We start from the raw sequence: 14,749 nt of genomic DNA on the forward strand, positions 1-14,749 counted from the left end.
AATTCTCTTTAATTCCTTGTTCTTCATCTTATCCTCCATTGTCTTGTTCTTGCATTTCTATGGTTCAAATTTTGTAGATCTACTCTTGAATCATGTTTTTGTGTTGATTTTAGGTTCTATCATTTTTCATTCATAATATTCTTGTTCTAAACCTTTAGATCTAAATTTTCTTCCAAAATATTGATTAGAAAAAAAAACACAAAAATCTAAGTGTAAATCACTTAATCCATGTTGTCTTAGAGTCATGTTTAGTCATAGTAATTGTCGCATTATGTTCTAAGTTTGTGTTGAATTTTTATTATGTTTATTGAATTCTAGATACATTTTTTCATGTATTCTTGTCATTCTTAGCCTATCTTTTGAATTTTGAGTCTAATTCATGCATGTTATTTAGTTCATAACATGTTCTAAATCAATTCCTAGAAGTAGTCTTGTTGTTGAACTTCTTTTTTTCTAAGTTTCCTACGTGATGCCTATGATGAAGTTGAGTTGTGGTGCTGAGTTGTGGCTAGATTTGTGAATCAAAATAAGTCTTAAACTCTCTTTAATTGTGTTATTCAAGATAATTGAGCATAAGCAAACACAAATTGTAACTATCCAAGCCTTAAGCAACATAAACATTACTCTTGATTTCTAGGTTGAAATCGTTGGTGCTGGCACCTTGAACATACGAACTTGTATAAATTACTGGGAATTGGTCACTACGTGTTTTGAGCTGAAATTTTTACTTAATTTTCTAGACATCTGGAAAAAAATTATGAAAAAAGAAACAAGCGATTTGGATTAAAGGAAAAAATAATAAAAATCACACAAGTTGGCATAAAAATCAGTGTCCAGGAAAAAAAAAGTGAAAGGGAAGTGTGCTTGTTGTTTTGGCTCAAAATTTGTTCTATAATTGGTGCCTATTTTATACCAATCATAGTTCTAAAATTTCAATTGAAAATTACTGTGAATACAAGTTCCAAAACTAGAGGTTTCTTGAGTCTTTTTTTTTTAGATTTTTTTTACTCTACTCTAGAGTCATTCTAGGTTTCTCTTTGAGTTCTAGCTTGCTTTTCTGTGCTTTTCATTACTTTAATTGTTGAATAATCCTTGAAAATTTGTCTTGTTAAAACTCTATTGGTTTAAATTTCATTTCATTGTTTTGGTATTTGGTTATTGTTTGTCTCTTTGTTTCCTTGTTTGTGAGTTGCCACATAGGGAATTGGAAATGAGGATTGGTGTCATCCATTGAAGAATTTGAGTCAAGAAGCAAGGAGCCATCCACCTTATGAGCTATTGGACTAAGAAGCATTCCAAATTGAGTGAAACACCAAAAAGAGAATAGCCACCAAAATTGAAGACTTTTTTTTTTTAATTTTGTAATTGGCAATTTGCTTTGCTTTCAAATTTTGTAACAAAAAGGTCTTTCATTGGAAGTAAGTTGAGAGCCTCCAATAGGTCACCCTACTTTCATTTGTGTGTAATAATTTTAGGCAATTTTCCCTTAGGATAGTGAGTGTTTTGTTGGGAATCTTAAATGAGGTCATCCAAACACTCTTACTTTCATAGCTTATTTCCTTTACCTTCCATTGTCAAACCGCCTAGATAACTTGCCTTTTACCAATTAGTTTTTACCTTATCTTTAACCCCTCTTTTAGTGTTTATTTTGGCTAGTTTCAATCATAGTTTCTTTTACCTTTTGTTTTTAAACCCCCAACAAGAAAGAACCATAACCTAGAAACCAACATGAGTCTCCATTCTTCATCTAGTGTTAATGGTGGGGGTTCTACTCCTAAGGACCCCTTGTATAAGATATTGTATGAGTTAAGATCCCTTAAGTTGTGGAAAGAAAAACAAGAGAGAAAAGAAAAAGGAAAAAAAAGAGTGGAAGAAATAGGTCAAGATGAAAGAGAGAAAATAAGAGAGGAAGAAAGAAGAAAAATAATGAAAGAAATGAAAAGAGAAAAACATGCCTCATATAGTAGTCATAACTCTTGCAAGAGCTTAAGTGAAGAACTATTATGAAGAAAGGCATAGGTCACATCTTAGACCTCACCACCATAGGAGCTTGGAAGAAGAAGAAGATGAATGAAGGGAGAGGAAGAAAAGAGCACAAAATTTTGTGCTCTAAAAGAGCTCTGAAATCTGAAGTTTAATTTTCAAATGATTAAAGTTGTAAAAAATGCACACACATAGTCTCTATTTATAGCCTAAGTGTCACACACAATTGGAGGGAAATTTGAATTTCTATTCAAATTTCACTTGAATTTGAAATTGAATTTGTGGAGCTAAATTTTGGAGCCAAAATTTCATTAATTATGATTAGTGAATTTTAGATATGGTTCAGTCCACTAATGCAAGATCAAGTCCAAGATTTTCCACTAAGTGTGCTTAGGTGTCATGAGGCATGTAAAGCAAGAAGGACATGCACAAAGTATGACTATATGATGTGGCAATGAGGTGTAGCAAGCAAATGCTCACCTCCCCCTCTAAAATTTAATTGGATTGGGCTTCTCCCAATTCAATTAAATTTATTTCTCAACACACGCATCAAATATTCACTTAATGTATGTGAAATTACAAAACTATCCCTAATACAAAAACTAGTCTAGGTGCCCTAAAATATAAGGGCATGAAAATCCTATATTTCTAGGGTACCCTAGCTACATTATGGAGCCCTAAATATAAGGCCCAAAATTAATGAAACATTAACCTAATATGTATAAAGATAAGTGGACTCATACTTAGCCCATGAACCCGAAATCAACCTTATGGTTCATGAGAACCCTATGGTCTTCTCTTGCATCTTTGGTCCAATCTTCTTGGAATCTTCTATTAATGCCCTTGGGGGATAGGATTGCATCATTGATAATAGCAAACATCATATGATGTTAAAACATTTCTTAAACATTATGGACTCCTGAACCTAACTTTGGTTTCAAAATTTTTTTTTTTTATAAAAAGGTTTTTTTTTCTTCTTCTATGTTTTCCTCTTTATATTGGTGGTGACTCCTCCGTTTATAAATTCTTTATTTTTTTGCTGTCCCACCTCAACCCATCTCTAATATGTTTTGTTGAATAACAAATAAATTCTTAAAAGTGGTTTTTAACTTTAGTTCTAAGAATAATTATTGAGAAATTAAAAAAAAATTAAAAATGTAATATTTAATGTTGCCAATATATCCCTATCATGAATTTTAATAAAAATCTTCTTTTTTTATAATTTCTTAATTATTATTGTCTTAAGAGTAATGATTAATAAAATTGTTTGACAGTTAAAGTTTAATAAATTGAATGACCAGATTGTAAATTCACATCGTGCAAGTTTTTTTTTTTTTTTTACTAAAACCATATAAATAACCATACGTTAACAAATAAGTAATAGTAGGAAAATCTTTTGTATTTATATTGAATCAAAATTAAATCCACATGTAAAAAATGCTAAGCGCGTTCTTTGGCCGTGACCGAAAATGATAGAGAAAATGGAAAGAAGCAATGTTGGAAGCTTCACACTGATGGATGAAAACGTGGCGGGCACGGCAAGGGGCTTTTTTTATTATTTCCAAGCTTGTTTTGATTAATTTTTTCGTGTTTCATTAATTTTCAGTCGTTGGAATGGACAAGCCAGGGAAGCAACTAGAGTACTTCGGAACTTGACCTATTAATATTATACAGTCAAACAATAACTAATCCATTTTAGTGAAAACGATGTCCACTAATAGCAAAAATCAATTTTCCTTTTTCAAGTGAAAAAATATATATCCTTCAATGACTTTAATGCATATAGATATATAGTATATATTTTAAAATTATCATGAAGATTTTTTTAATTTTCTAGTAATACTAGTATGTTTTAACTAAAAGGAATGTTATTGTTATTTAATTTTTTTATGGTAAACTCTTAGGAAAATCATTCAAAAAATTGAAACATAATATATTCTTCCATGCATGTATATAGTAATTTATGTTAAAATCTTCTATCTTCTCTTATAATAAACATTAAGTGATAAGGATGAGTTTGTATTCTTTAAACAAGTGATCAAGGTTCAAATTCCAACTCATATATTTTTTAAGAAAAATTAATTAGGAGAAAATATTTGAGTATCTTCAAATCACTTGAAGGAGATTGATCTCAAAGAGTGATAAGAGATATGTTAGAAATTTTATAATTTTTAATTAATTAATTAGTGTGGGCTATATATTATATTTATCATTTATATTAGTTATTTATATTTATGGGTTCAATAAAAGTGATCTAATTTGGTGAGCCTATTGGACGATCATAAAAAATTAATATGAGCTTGATAAGCGAAACCAGTTTGGTTTGTTAGGGAATAATGGAAACTCTAACAGCTTAAAACCTAAAGCAAGGTTGTGGTCCCTAATATACCAAATCAGAAATTGTATTCTCTTCTCTCCATCTGACGAGAAACCTAAGGTCCCAAAATGAAAATGGTGATTTGGTTGAAGAAGAACACAAAACCAACAGTTCCTCAGACTCATCAATTCTGCTGCTTATCATGGATCCAGGTATTTTTCACAACCCCTCTTGATAATCTAACGTAATGTGTTTCCGGTGATTATTGATATTTTATTAAGATCCCTAAAATCCCCAACAATTGATATCAGAGCCAGGTTATTGTTAGATTATTGGGAATTAAAGTATTTGGTTTGTGTTATGCCTATATTATTTTGTCACATGAACCCTAATTTTATTTTGGGATTTTATCTTTGCAATTATAATTATGATTGTAAGTTTGGAAATTTTTTTTCTTTTCGATCACAATATAATAATCATCATATGTGCGTTCATGTTTTGCGTTCGGATTTCATGAGAAAAACTATTTTTTTTCTCGCTCCAGAATAGTCATCCTTTTTGTTTCTCGTTCACATGTTTGTTTTTTATATGGTTGTTGGTTTTGTTTCCTTATGCATGCCATGAATCCATGCCATACATGCCATGACATGATATACATGTGATACATAATCTTTGGCTTTATTATATCATCATAAGAAAACCCATGTTACGTATCGTTAAATGCAATTTGGCTTTTGCATTTTATTTTTGTTTTCCTTATTTTTATTTGTGAATTATGTTTTGGTGTAAATTCAGAAATTACAAACCCTCAAAATTATTCTTTTTTTATGTCTGGTAATTTTGATTGAGTTGATTGAAACAACATATTGTCAAAGCAATCTCTATTGCGTAAATTAATTTAATTAAAATTGCATAGATATTAGTATAAAATTATTTATGCGAATTGTGCTCAGCCCAAAGGAAGACACAATTTGGTCAAATAATTTTGTACCTGTGATGATAAATGTGTGACAATATTAAGGTATTTTCATGTGAATTATAGTCGGTCCAAAGAAAGACTATGATTTGATAAAATTTATTGTCAATATTTGATCATTGCATTGAGAGTATCAATTACAAATTAATTTCTCTGTCCAAAGACTATGAATTAATGTTGTGCTGTATATCTTGTGATGGGTTTGTTATGTGAACTATTTTGCACATGTCTTGTTATATATATATTTTATATAACTTATTGGCTTATTTGTGAGCATGTAATTATTTTTTTTTATTATTATTCAATTTCCGTTGCTAGTGCTGCAAATGTATCTGCTCAAGTGAATAGTATCCCTATGCTGAATCAGACAATTTTTAAGATCTGGAAGAAAGCCATAGAAATTGTTCTCGGTTGTATGGATTTGGAATTGGCACTGAGAATGGAACGACCCACTTCCACTCCGAAAGCCTCCAATGAGGTAAAAATTGAGAAATGAGATCATTCCAATCGAATGTGCATTATGATCATGAAGCGCTCTATTCCAAAATCGTTTCAGGGTTCTATTTTTTAGGGTGAAAATGCAAAAAAAATTATCAATGAAATTGAATAGTACTTTGCCAAAAATGAGAAGGCGGAGACGAGTAACCTTTTGGCTAAACTCATCTCCATGAAGTATAAGGGCAAAAGTAATATAGGGGAGTACATGATGGAAATGTCTAACTTGGCATCTAAACTAAAAGCACTTAAGTTAGAGCTTGGTGAAGACCTGCTTGTGCATTTAGTTTTGATCTCACTTCTTGCACACTTTGGGAAATTCAAAAGTGAGTTATAACACTCAAAAGGACAAATGGTCCCTTAATGAACTTATATCCCACTGTGTGCAAGAGGAAGAGAGGCTACAGAGAGACAGATATGAAAGTGTTCATTTAAGCTCCACCTCTCAGAATAAGAAAAGAAAGAAAACTAAGGGTGTTGCTGAAGGGTCTTCTCAGCATAAGAAACCAAAGAAGGATGAGAAATTTACCTGCTACTTCTGCAAGAAGTCTGGACACATGAAGAAATAGTGTCCCAAGTATGCCACATGGCGTGTAAAGAAAGGTAAATCTCTTGCTCTTGTTTGTTCTGAAGTTAATTTAGCTTTTGTACCTAAAGATACTTGGTGGGTAGATTTTGGTGCTACTACTCACATAAGTGTAACCATATAGGGCTGCCTATGGAGCCAACTGCCAAGTGATGATGAAAGATTCATATTTGTTGGTGATGGCAAAAAAGTTGCGGTGGAGGCTATAGGAATTTTAGATTGCATTTAAAGACTAGATTTTATTTGGATTTGTTTGAGACTTTTGTTGTACTGTCTTTTAGACGGAATTTAATTTCTATTTCTAATTTGGACAAATTTGGTTTTTCTTGTTCATTTGGAAATAATAAAGTTAGTCTCTACCAGAATTCGACTTTGATTGGTTCCTGTTCCTTAATTGATAATCTATATATGTTGGATGTTAATTGTTCTTATAATGAAATACTGCAAACAAATTCACGTGGTACAAAAAGGAAATTAAAAGAGAATTCAACCACTTTATGGCACAAACGCTTAGGTCATATCTCTAAACAGAGAATTCAGAGACTTGTGTCAGATGAAATTCTTGAACCTTTAGATTTATCAGACTTTGAAGTCTGTGTTGAATGCATAAAGGGAAAACGAACAAACATAAGGAAATTAGGTGCCAAAAGAGATAAAGACATCTTAGAACTGGTACACACATACATTTGTGGTCCTTTTCCAACACCTTCTTGGAATGGGAAACAATACTTTATCTTGTTTATAGATGACTACTCTAGATACAGTTACCTTTATGTGATACATGAAAAGTCTCAATCCCAAGACGTTTTTAAGAGTTTCAAGGCTGAAGTTGAACTTTAACTTGGAAAGAAAATTAAGGCTATCAAATCTGACCATGGTGGTGAATACTATGGTAGATATGATGGATCAGGAGAACAACGTCCATGACCTTTTGCACTTTTTTCTCAAAGAGTGGGAATTGTTCTGTAATACACTATGCCAGGAAAACCTAGCATGAATGGTGTTGCAGAACGACGAAACTAAACTCTTAAGGATATGGTGAGAAGTATGGTTAGTCATTCTTCTTAGCCAGAGTCACTTTAGGGAGAAGCCTTAAAGACTGCAGCTTACTTCCTTAATAGGGTGCCAAGTAAAACAATTAATAAAACCCTTTATGAACTTTGGACTGGCAAAAAGCCAAGCATTAAGCATTTTCATATTTGGGGTTGTCCGACTGAGGCGCGGCCTTATAGGCCACATGAAAGCAATCTAGATTCAAGAACAATTAGCTGCTATTTTGTTGGCTATGTTGAACACTCTCAGGGCTATAAGTTTTATGACCCAACTTTAAGATCAATATTTGAAACGGTAAATGCAAGATTTCTTGAGGAAGTTGAGTTTGGGAAGGAAGAGAACATAAGGAAAGTTCTCTTTGAGGAAAAACCTATTATTGACAGTTCTCAAGTCCTTATACCTATTGTTGTTCAAGAAACAACTCCAGTAATAGAAAATAGTGTTCAAACTATTGTTGATGACATTGTTCAAGAACAAGACAACGATGAGGTTCTTCCTCAAATACCTATACAACAACCTCAACAATCTCAAGAAGTGCCATTAAGGAGATCTGATAGAGAGAGGAGAAGTGCAATCGCTGATGATTATATTATCTTTCTCCAAGAACATGAGGATGGCATTGGTTTAGCAGAGGATGATCCGATTAACTTGTCAAGCCATGCGTAGTTCTAACTCTCAAAACTAGATCAATGCCATGAAGGATGAGATGAAATCTATACAAGACAATGATCTTTGGGATCTCGTCAAATTGCCTGAAAGTGTGAAACCTATTGGTTGCAAATGGATATTTAAAACCAAAAGGGATTCAAAGGGCAATGTTGAGAGATATAAGGCTCGTCTAGTCGCTAAAGGATTTACCCTAAAGGAAGGCATTGACTATAAAGAAACCTTTTCTCCAATATCTTCAAAGGATTCTTTTAGAACAATAATGGCACTGGTAGCTCATTATGATTTAGAGCTACATCAGATAGATGTTAAGACTGCGTTTCTAAATGGTGACATTGAAGAAACAATTTATATGATTGTATTAGGTGACTCAAAGTCTATGGTTTGCAAACTAAATAAATCCATCTATGGTTTGAAATAAGCCTTCCGTCAATGGTATTACAAGTTCCATCAAGTCATTCCCTCATATGGTTTTGAGGCAAATGCAGTTGATGATTGTGTATACCATAAGTTTAGTGGGAGTAAATACTCATTCTTGGTGTTATATGTCGATGATATACTGCTTGCTAGCAACGATATATGCTTCTTACAAGAGACTACGAAATTTCTAACGAAATTTTTTGAGATGAAAGATCTTGGGGAAGCCTCTTTTGTATTAGGAATCAAGATACTAAGAGATCGCTCTCAAGGTATCCTAAGGTTGTCACAAGAGAGTTATATCAATAAGGTCCTAGATAGATTCGGCATGAAAGATAGTAAACCAAGAGATACCCTGATAGTTAAAGGAGACAAATTTAGTCTCAAACAATGCCCCAATAATGACCTTGAAAGAATATAGATGCAAAAGATTCCTTATGCATCAACAGTAGGAAGTCTAATGTATGCTCAAGTTTGCACTTGTCCCGATATAGCATTTGCAGTAGGAGTTCTGGGCTGATATTTAAGTAATCCTGGAATGCAACATTGGAAAGCAGCAAAACGTGTGATGCGTTACCTAAAGAGAACAAAAGGATACATGCTCACTTATCAGAAGTCTGAGAATTTGGAGATCATTGGGTACTCAGACTCTGATTTTGTTGGATGTCAAGATAGCAAACACTCCACATTTGGATACATATTTATGCTGGCTGGAGGAGCTATCTCTTGGAAGTTTGCTAAATAGACTTTCATAACTTCTTTGACCATGGTTGTGGAGTTCATTGCTTGTTTTGAGGCATCCAACCATGGGATATGGCTGAGAAATTTTGTCACTGGTTTGCGTGTGGTTGACGACATTGAAAGACCATTAAAGATTTATTGTGACAATAACTCAGCAGTTCTTTACTCCAAAAACAATAGGAGTGCAACCAAATCAAAGTTTATTGACATCAAGTTTTTGGTTGTTAAAGAAAGAGTTCAGAATAGACATATTTTCATAGAACATTTAAGGACTAATGATATGCTAGCTGACCTACTTACGAAAGGTTTGGTACCTAAAGTTTTTCATGAGCACATTGCTCAAATGGGAGTGACTCCTTATAGTACCTTAGTTTAGTGGGAGTCCCATTTATGTTCTATATATGCTTTATCTTTTTCAGATATTTGTATAGATTGATTTTCTATAAAATAAAGTTGAAGGTTATCATTTCATTCTGAGCTTGTTTTGTTTGCAATATTTATATTGTGTTTGGATTGATCTCTATAAAGAATAAAGTTTGGACTAGTTGGAAATGAACATGAATGAGATCACATTGCATGTTATTTTTATGCCGCTTATCCATATTTGATCTATGTCATCAAGTATATGTGACATTGGTGATCATTGTGGCTCAATCACGTTGGATTGTGAGGAAAGCTACAATGGTTTTGTGTCACTATATAAGATGGATCAGATTGTTTAAGAAAAGTCTAAAAGTAAATAACATACGGTTGCACGCCAAAAGACTTTTGCAATATAAATTATTAAGGTTAATATGAAGCTCAAATAGGAGATTGTTAGGAATTTTATAATTCCTAATTAATTAATTAGTGTGGGTTACATATTATATTTATCATTTATATTAGTTATTTACATTTATGTGCTCAATAAAAGTGATCTAATTTGGTGAGTCTATTGGACTATCATCAGAAATTAATATGGGCTTGATAAGCGGAAACCAGTTTGACCCGTTAGGAAATAATGAGAACTTTCATAGGTTAAAACCTAAAGCAAGGTTGTGGTCCCCAATACACCAAATCAGAAATTGTATTCTCTTCTCCCCATCTGACGAGAAACCTAAGGTCCCAAAAGGAAAATGGTGATTTGGTTGAGGAAGAACACAAAACTAATAGTTCCTCAGACTCATCAATTCTGCTGCTTATCATGGATCCAGGTATTTTTCACAACCCCTCTTGATAATCTAACGTAATGTGTTTCCAATGATTATTGGTATTTTATTAAGATCCCTAAAATCCCCAACAAAATACTCTTTGCAATCATGTGTACCCAAAAAAAGTACAATATTTTAACATGATATTATTATATTAAAATTTGAGATGAGAAGATATATTTCCATGGAAGAAGATGATAGTATTTTGTGACTATCTCTCTCACTAGTGGCAAATCCACATATATAGCCACCGGGATGATTGTGTAAAGATTTTTATTTTTATTCTCATAAAAAAATTGATGTTGCTCTCATAAGATTTTTTTAAAAATGTAAAAAATTATGAGAGACAAAAGAGAGAATAAATTAATACTAATTTTACTATCTTATGTTTTTAATTTGTTATGTCATTGACAATGAAAAAAATCATACTATATTTTTAAAATATGAAAATACATATTAGAGGACATTGTAATTTATAGAAACTTGCATATTTTGAATTTTTATCATGATTTTATAAAAAAAACTAATATTTTTTTCAATAAAAATATTATAAATTGTTTTTTTTGTTGCACTAAAACAAATTTTTGGATCCGTAAGTGTCTCTTACTGTAGTGTCCTTGTGTGATTCAACTTAATTACATCAATTTATGAAAATCCTTGCCATTTAATAAACATTTTTATACATGTAGTAGAAAATTACAACGAACAGGGAATGAGAAATTTAGCACGGGTTATATTACCTTAAGTTGAAAGCAATAAACAAAAGGATGAGATTTAGTGGGAGAGAACCTAACCCCGACCATGCAACACAAACTGAAGTTGGGGTTGAGAAACAACTAAAGGGTTTAACTCAATGCATATATAAAAGGGGTATGCCTGAATTCTTCTAAGACTAGAAATTAGCGAAAGTTTGAACAACTCGGTGTTTAAATCTTAGGATGAACCAACAAAAAATAGTGAAGAGTGTTTTAACACTTTGATTTACATTTCATTATTTTTCAAAAGCAAAAAACAAAAAGTCTTATATCAAAGCAAATATAAAATAATGAAGTTCTTTCTTTACCTTTTCATTTTCCTTCACACATCTTAACATTTATTTTATGATCATTAATGATTCTCCCAATCTATAGGTATTTGAACACACCTCTTATTATTGGTTAAAATTTATTAAAATAATTTTTTTTGATAAGTCTTACTTTTCATTTAATGATTCTTTCTTTTGATTGTATGATTTTTAATAAATTTTAACTATTAATAAAGTACATTTTAGAAAGAATATGTTGCTAGTACTTCTGTCCACTCCAAAATAACATGTTTTCTTGTTTATAAAAGGTATGCAGTATTCTTATTGTTGGTTCTAATTACCAATAAATAGAAAGAAACAAAAACTATCAAGAAACCATGAACGTTCAACGAGAAAGAAACGCAAAACCCAAAAGCAAGAAAGTAAAATGAGAACACAACGTAACTATGTGGTTAAGCCAATATAACCTACATCTATAGCAATAACAACTCATTCTGAAGTCAAAATCAACAAGATACAATAGAGAACCCCTTTGGTTCTACCCCTTATGCTCAAGAAGAACTCTCAACAAGAACCCAAACCTCATTCTCTATTTCTCTCTTCTTACCTAGTGTTTTCTCTTTTATATTTCTCACAACGATCACACTGCCTCTCAAACTGATTACAATTAGTTACACTTAAACAAAGATCCCATGACCTCTATTTATAGTCCCCAAGTCACCAAGACTTAACAACATAGGTCAAACAAAAAAACACTCGACAGTTTGATGCGTATCAGATTAATGAAACAAATTGTTCCATCTGATTGTCCTCAGCCTGATCACAACAGATGTTCCTCATCGAATTGAATGTCCATTAGACTGAACAATAGATTTTGAGTTACAGACAACAATTCTCCACCTTGACTCCAAATTTGAGATAGATGATTCCTTCCACCATAGCACTATTCTCTCACTTCTGAAATTGTGCTTCAAGATAAATTAATGAAGTCCAAGCAATGCTTTAACTTTGACCTTGATAGAGACTTTGTGAACACATGAGTAGGATTGTGTTCAGACACAATCTTTAAAATCTTAAGTTCTTCAAATTCAACCACATCTCTTATGGAGCGAAGCTAAACATTAATATGCTTTGTCCTTTCATGGTAAACTTGATGATTTGTAATGTGTATAACACTTTGGGTATCATAGTGAATTGTCATACAGTTTTGTACAATACTCAGTTCACCAATCGCCCATTTTAACCATAGAGCTTCCTTCACTCCTTTTGCAAGAGTAATACTCTGATTCAATTGTAGGTAGAGCTACCACATGCTATATAAGTTTGCTTTCCAACAAATAGCATTGCAAAGAGTGTAAATACATATCTAGATAAGGACTTCCTAGTATCCACATTCCTTACATAGTCTACATCAACATACCTGATAATAGCATCTCCACCTTGAGTTGCTTTCTTGTACTTCAAACTAGATTCTAGAGATCCATTCACATACCTCAATACCTACTTCAAAGCCTACCAATGAGCTTGACCCTGATCTGCCATAAACCTACTTACAATGCTAATAAAATGGCTAAGTCTAGCCTACTACAAACCATACCATACATGATGCTTCCTACTCCATTAGCATATGGAATAGTATCCAACTTTCTTTTTTCTTCTTCAGTATTAAGAGCTTGAGTAATTGAGAGCATAATGTGATTTCCCAAAAGTGTGCTTACAGGTTTAGATTGATGCATTCTAAACCTTTCCACTACCTTCTTCAAATAACCTTGTTGAGATAAGAACAATTCCCCTTTTTCTTACAATATCCATCCTAGGAATTCTCCTTGCAATACCAAGATCCTTCATCTCAAATTCTAAACTTAATCTCTTCTTGAGCATACTAATCTCATCCTTGCTTGAGCTAGCTATAAGAATATCATCTACATATAGGAGTAAGAAACGGACACATTGTTCTTCTTTTCTCAAGATGTAGACACAACTATCATAACTACTTTAAACCTATCATTAGAAGAAATTCATCAAACTTCTTGCACCACTAACATAACCTTTATTTTAAACCATACAGTGATTTCTTCAATAGACATACCTTCGTCTAATCTTCTGCAAACCCCTCAGGTTGTTGCATATAAATGGTCTCCTCAAGGTCTTCATGTATGAAAGTTGTCTTGACATCCAATTATTGCAACTTCATATCATACTAATTTACAATTGCCATCAAGATCCTTATAGAATAGTGTTTTACCACAGGTGAGAAAATTTCATAGTAATAAACCCCCTCCACTTGTGTAAAACCCTTTGCCACAAGTCTTGCCTTATACCTTGCCTTCTCCTCACTTGAAATGCCTTCCTTTTTCTTGAAGACCCACTTGCATCCAACTACCCTATGATTTTTAGGTAGATTCACAAGCTTCCAAATCTAATTTTTATCCAAGGACTGCATTTCTTCTTTCATGGTTTGTAACCAATACTGATGTTATTTTCTTTTTATAGCCTCCTTGAAGTTCCTCGGTTTTGAGTCTTGAATTTCTTCAGCCACACTAAGAGCATAGGAAATGAGGTTAGCATATCCATACCTCTTTGTAGTTTTTATTATGCTTTTTTCCCTATCCCTTATTAGTTGAAAGTCAGGGTTTGTTATGGTTCAGCTTACTCTTTTCCCTATCTAATGCTTCATTTGATCTTATACGATAATCATCTTTTGAATCATGAGTAGGAGATTCCACCTCAAACCGGGCTTTCTCCTTGCTTCCTTCCAGGTTTTTTGCAAATTATCCCTATTCCGATTTCATTAAATGTGACATCCATACTGTTAAAGCATCTTGACTCTAGGAGCCAACTTTCACAACTTATAACCCTTGACTCCGTCTGTGTACCCAATAAAGGTACACTTCACAACTTGAGCCTTCAGTTTGTCTTGTTTGACATGTGCAAATGCCAAAGCACCAAACACTCTCCAGTTGGAAAAGTTTGTTGGTATCCCACTCCAAATTGCCATAAGTGTCCTAGATTCCAGAGCAGACGATGGGCATCTATTTATTAGATATATTGTAATATTTACAGCTTCACCCTAGAAACTTTTAGGCAAACATGCTCCTAAAAGCATGCACCTCACTCGTTCCAAAATGTTGTTGTTCATTCTCTTAGCTAGGCCATTTTGTTATGGAGTTCCTGCTACTATCTTATGCCTCTTAATTCCCAATTTCCTGCAAAACTCATTAAACTGTTTTGAAAGAAATTCCAACCTATTGTTAATCCTCAAAACTTTCAGTATGATTCCCCACTGATTTTCCACAATTGT

This window comes from Glycine soja, chromosome 18, assembly GCF_004193775.1.
Source record: "Glycine soja cultivar W05 chromosome 18, ASM419377v2, whole genome shotgun sequence".
NCBI lineage: Eukaryota > Viridiplantae > Streptophyta > Magnoliopsida > Fabales > Fabaceae > Glycine > Glycine soja.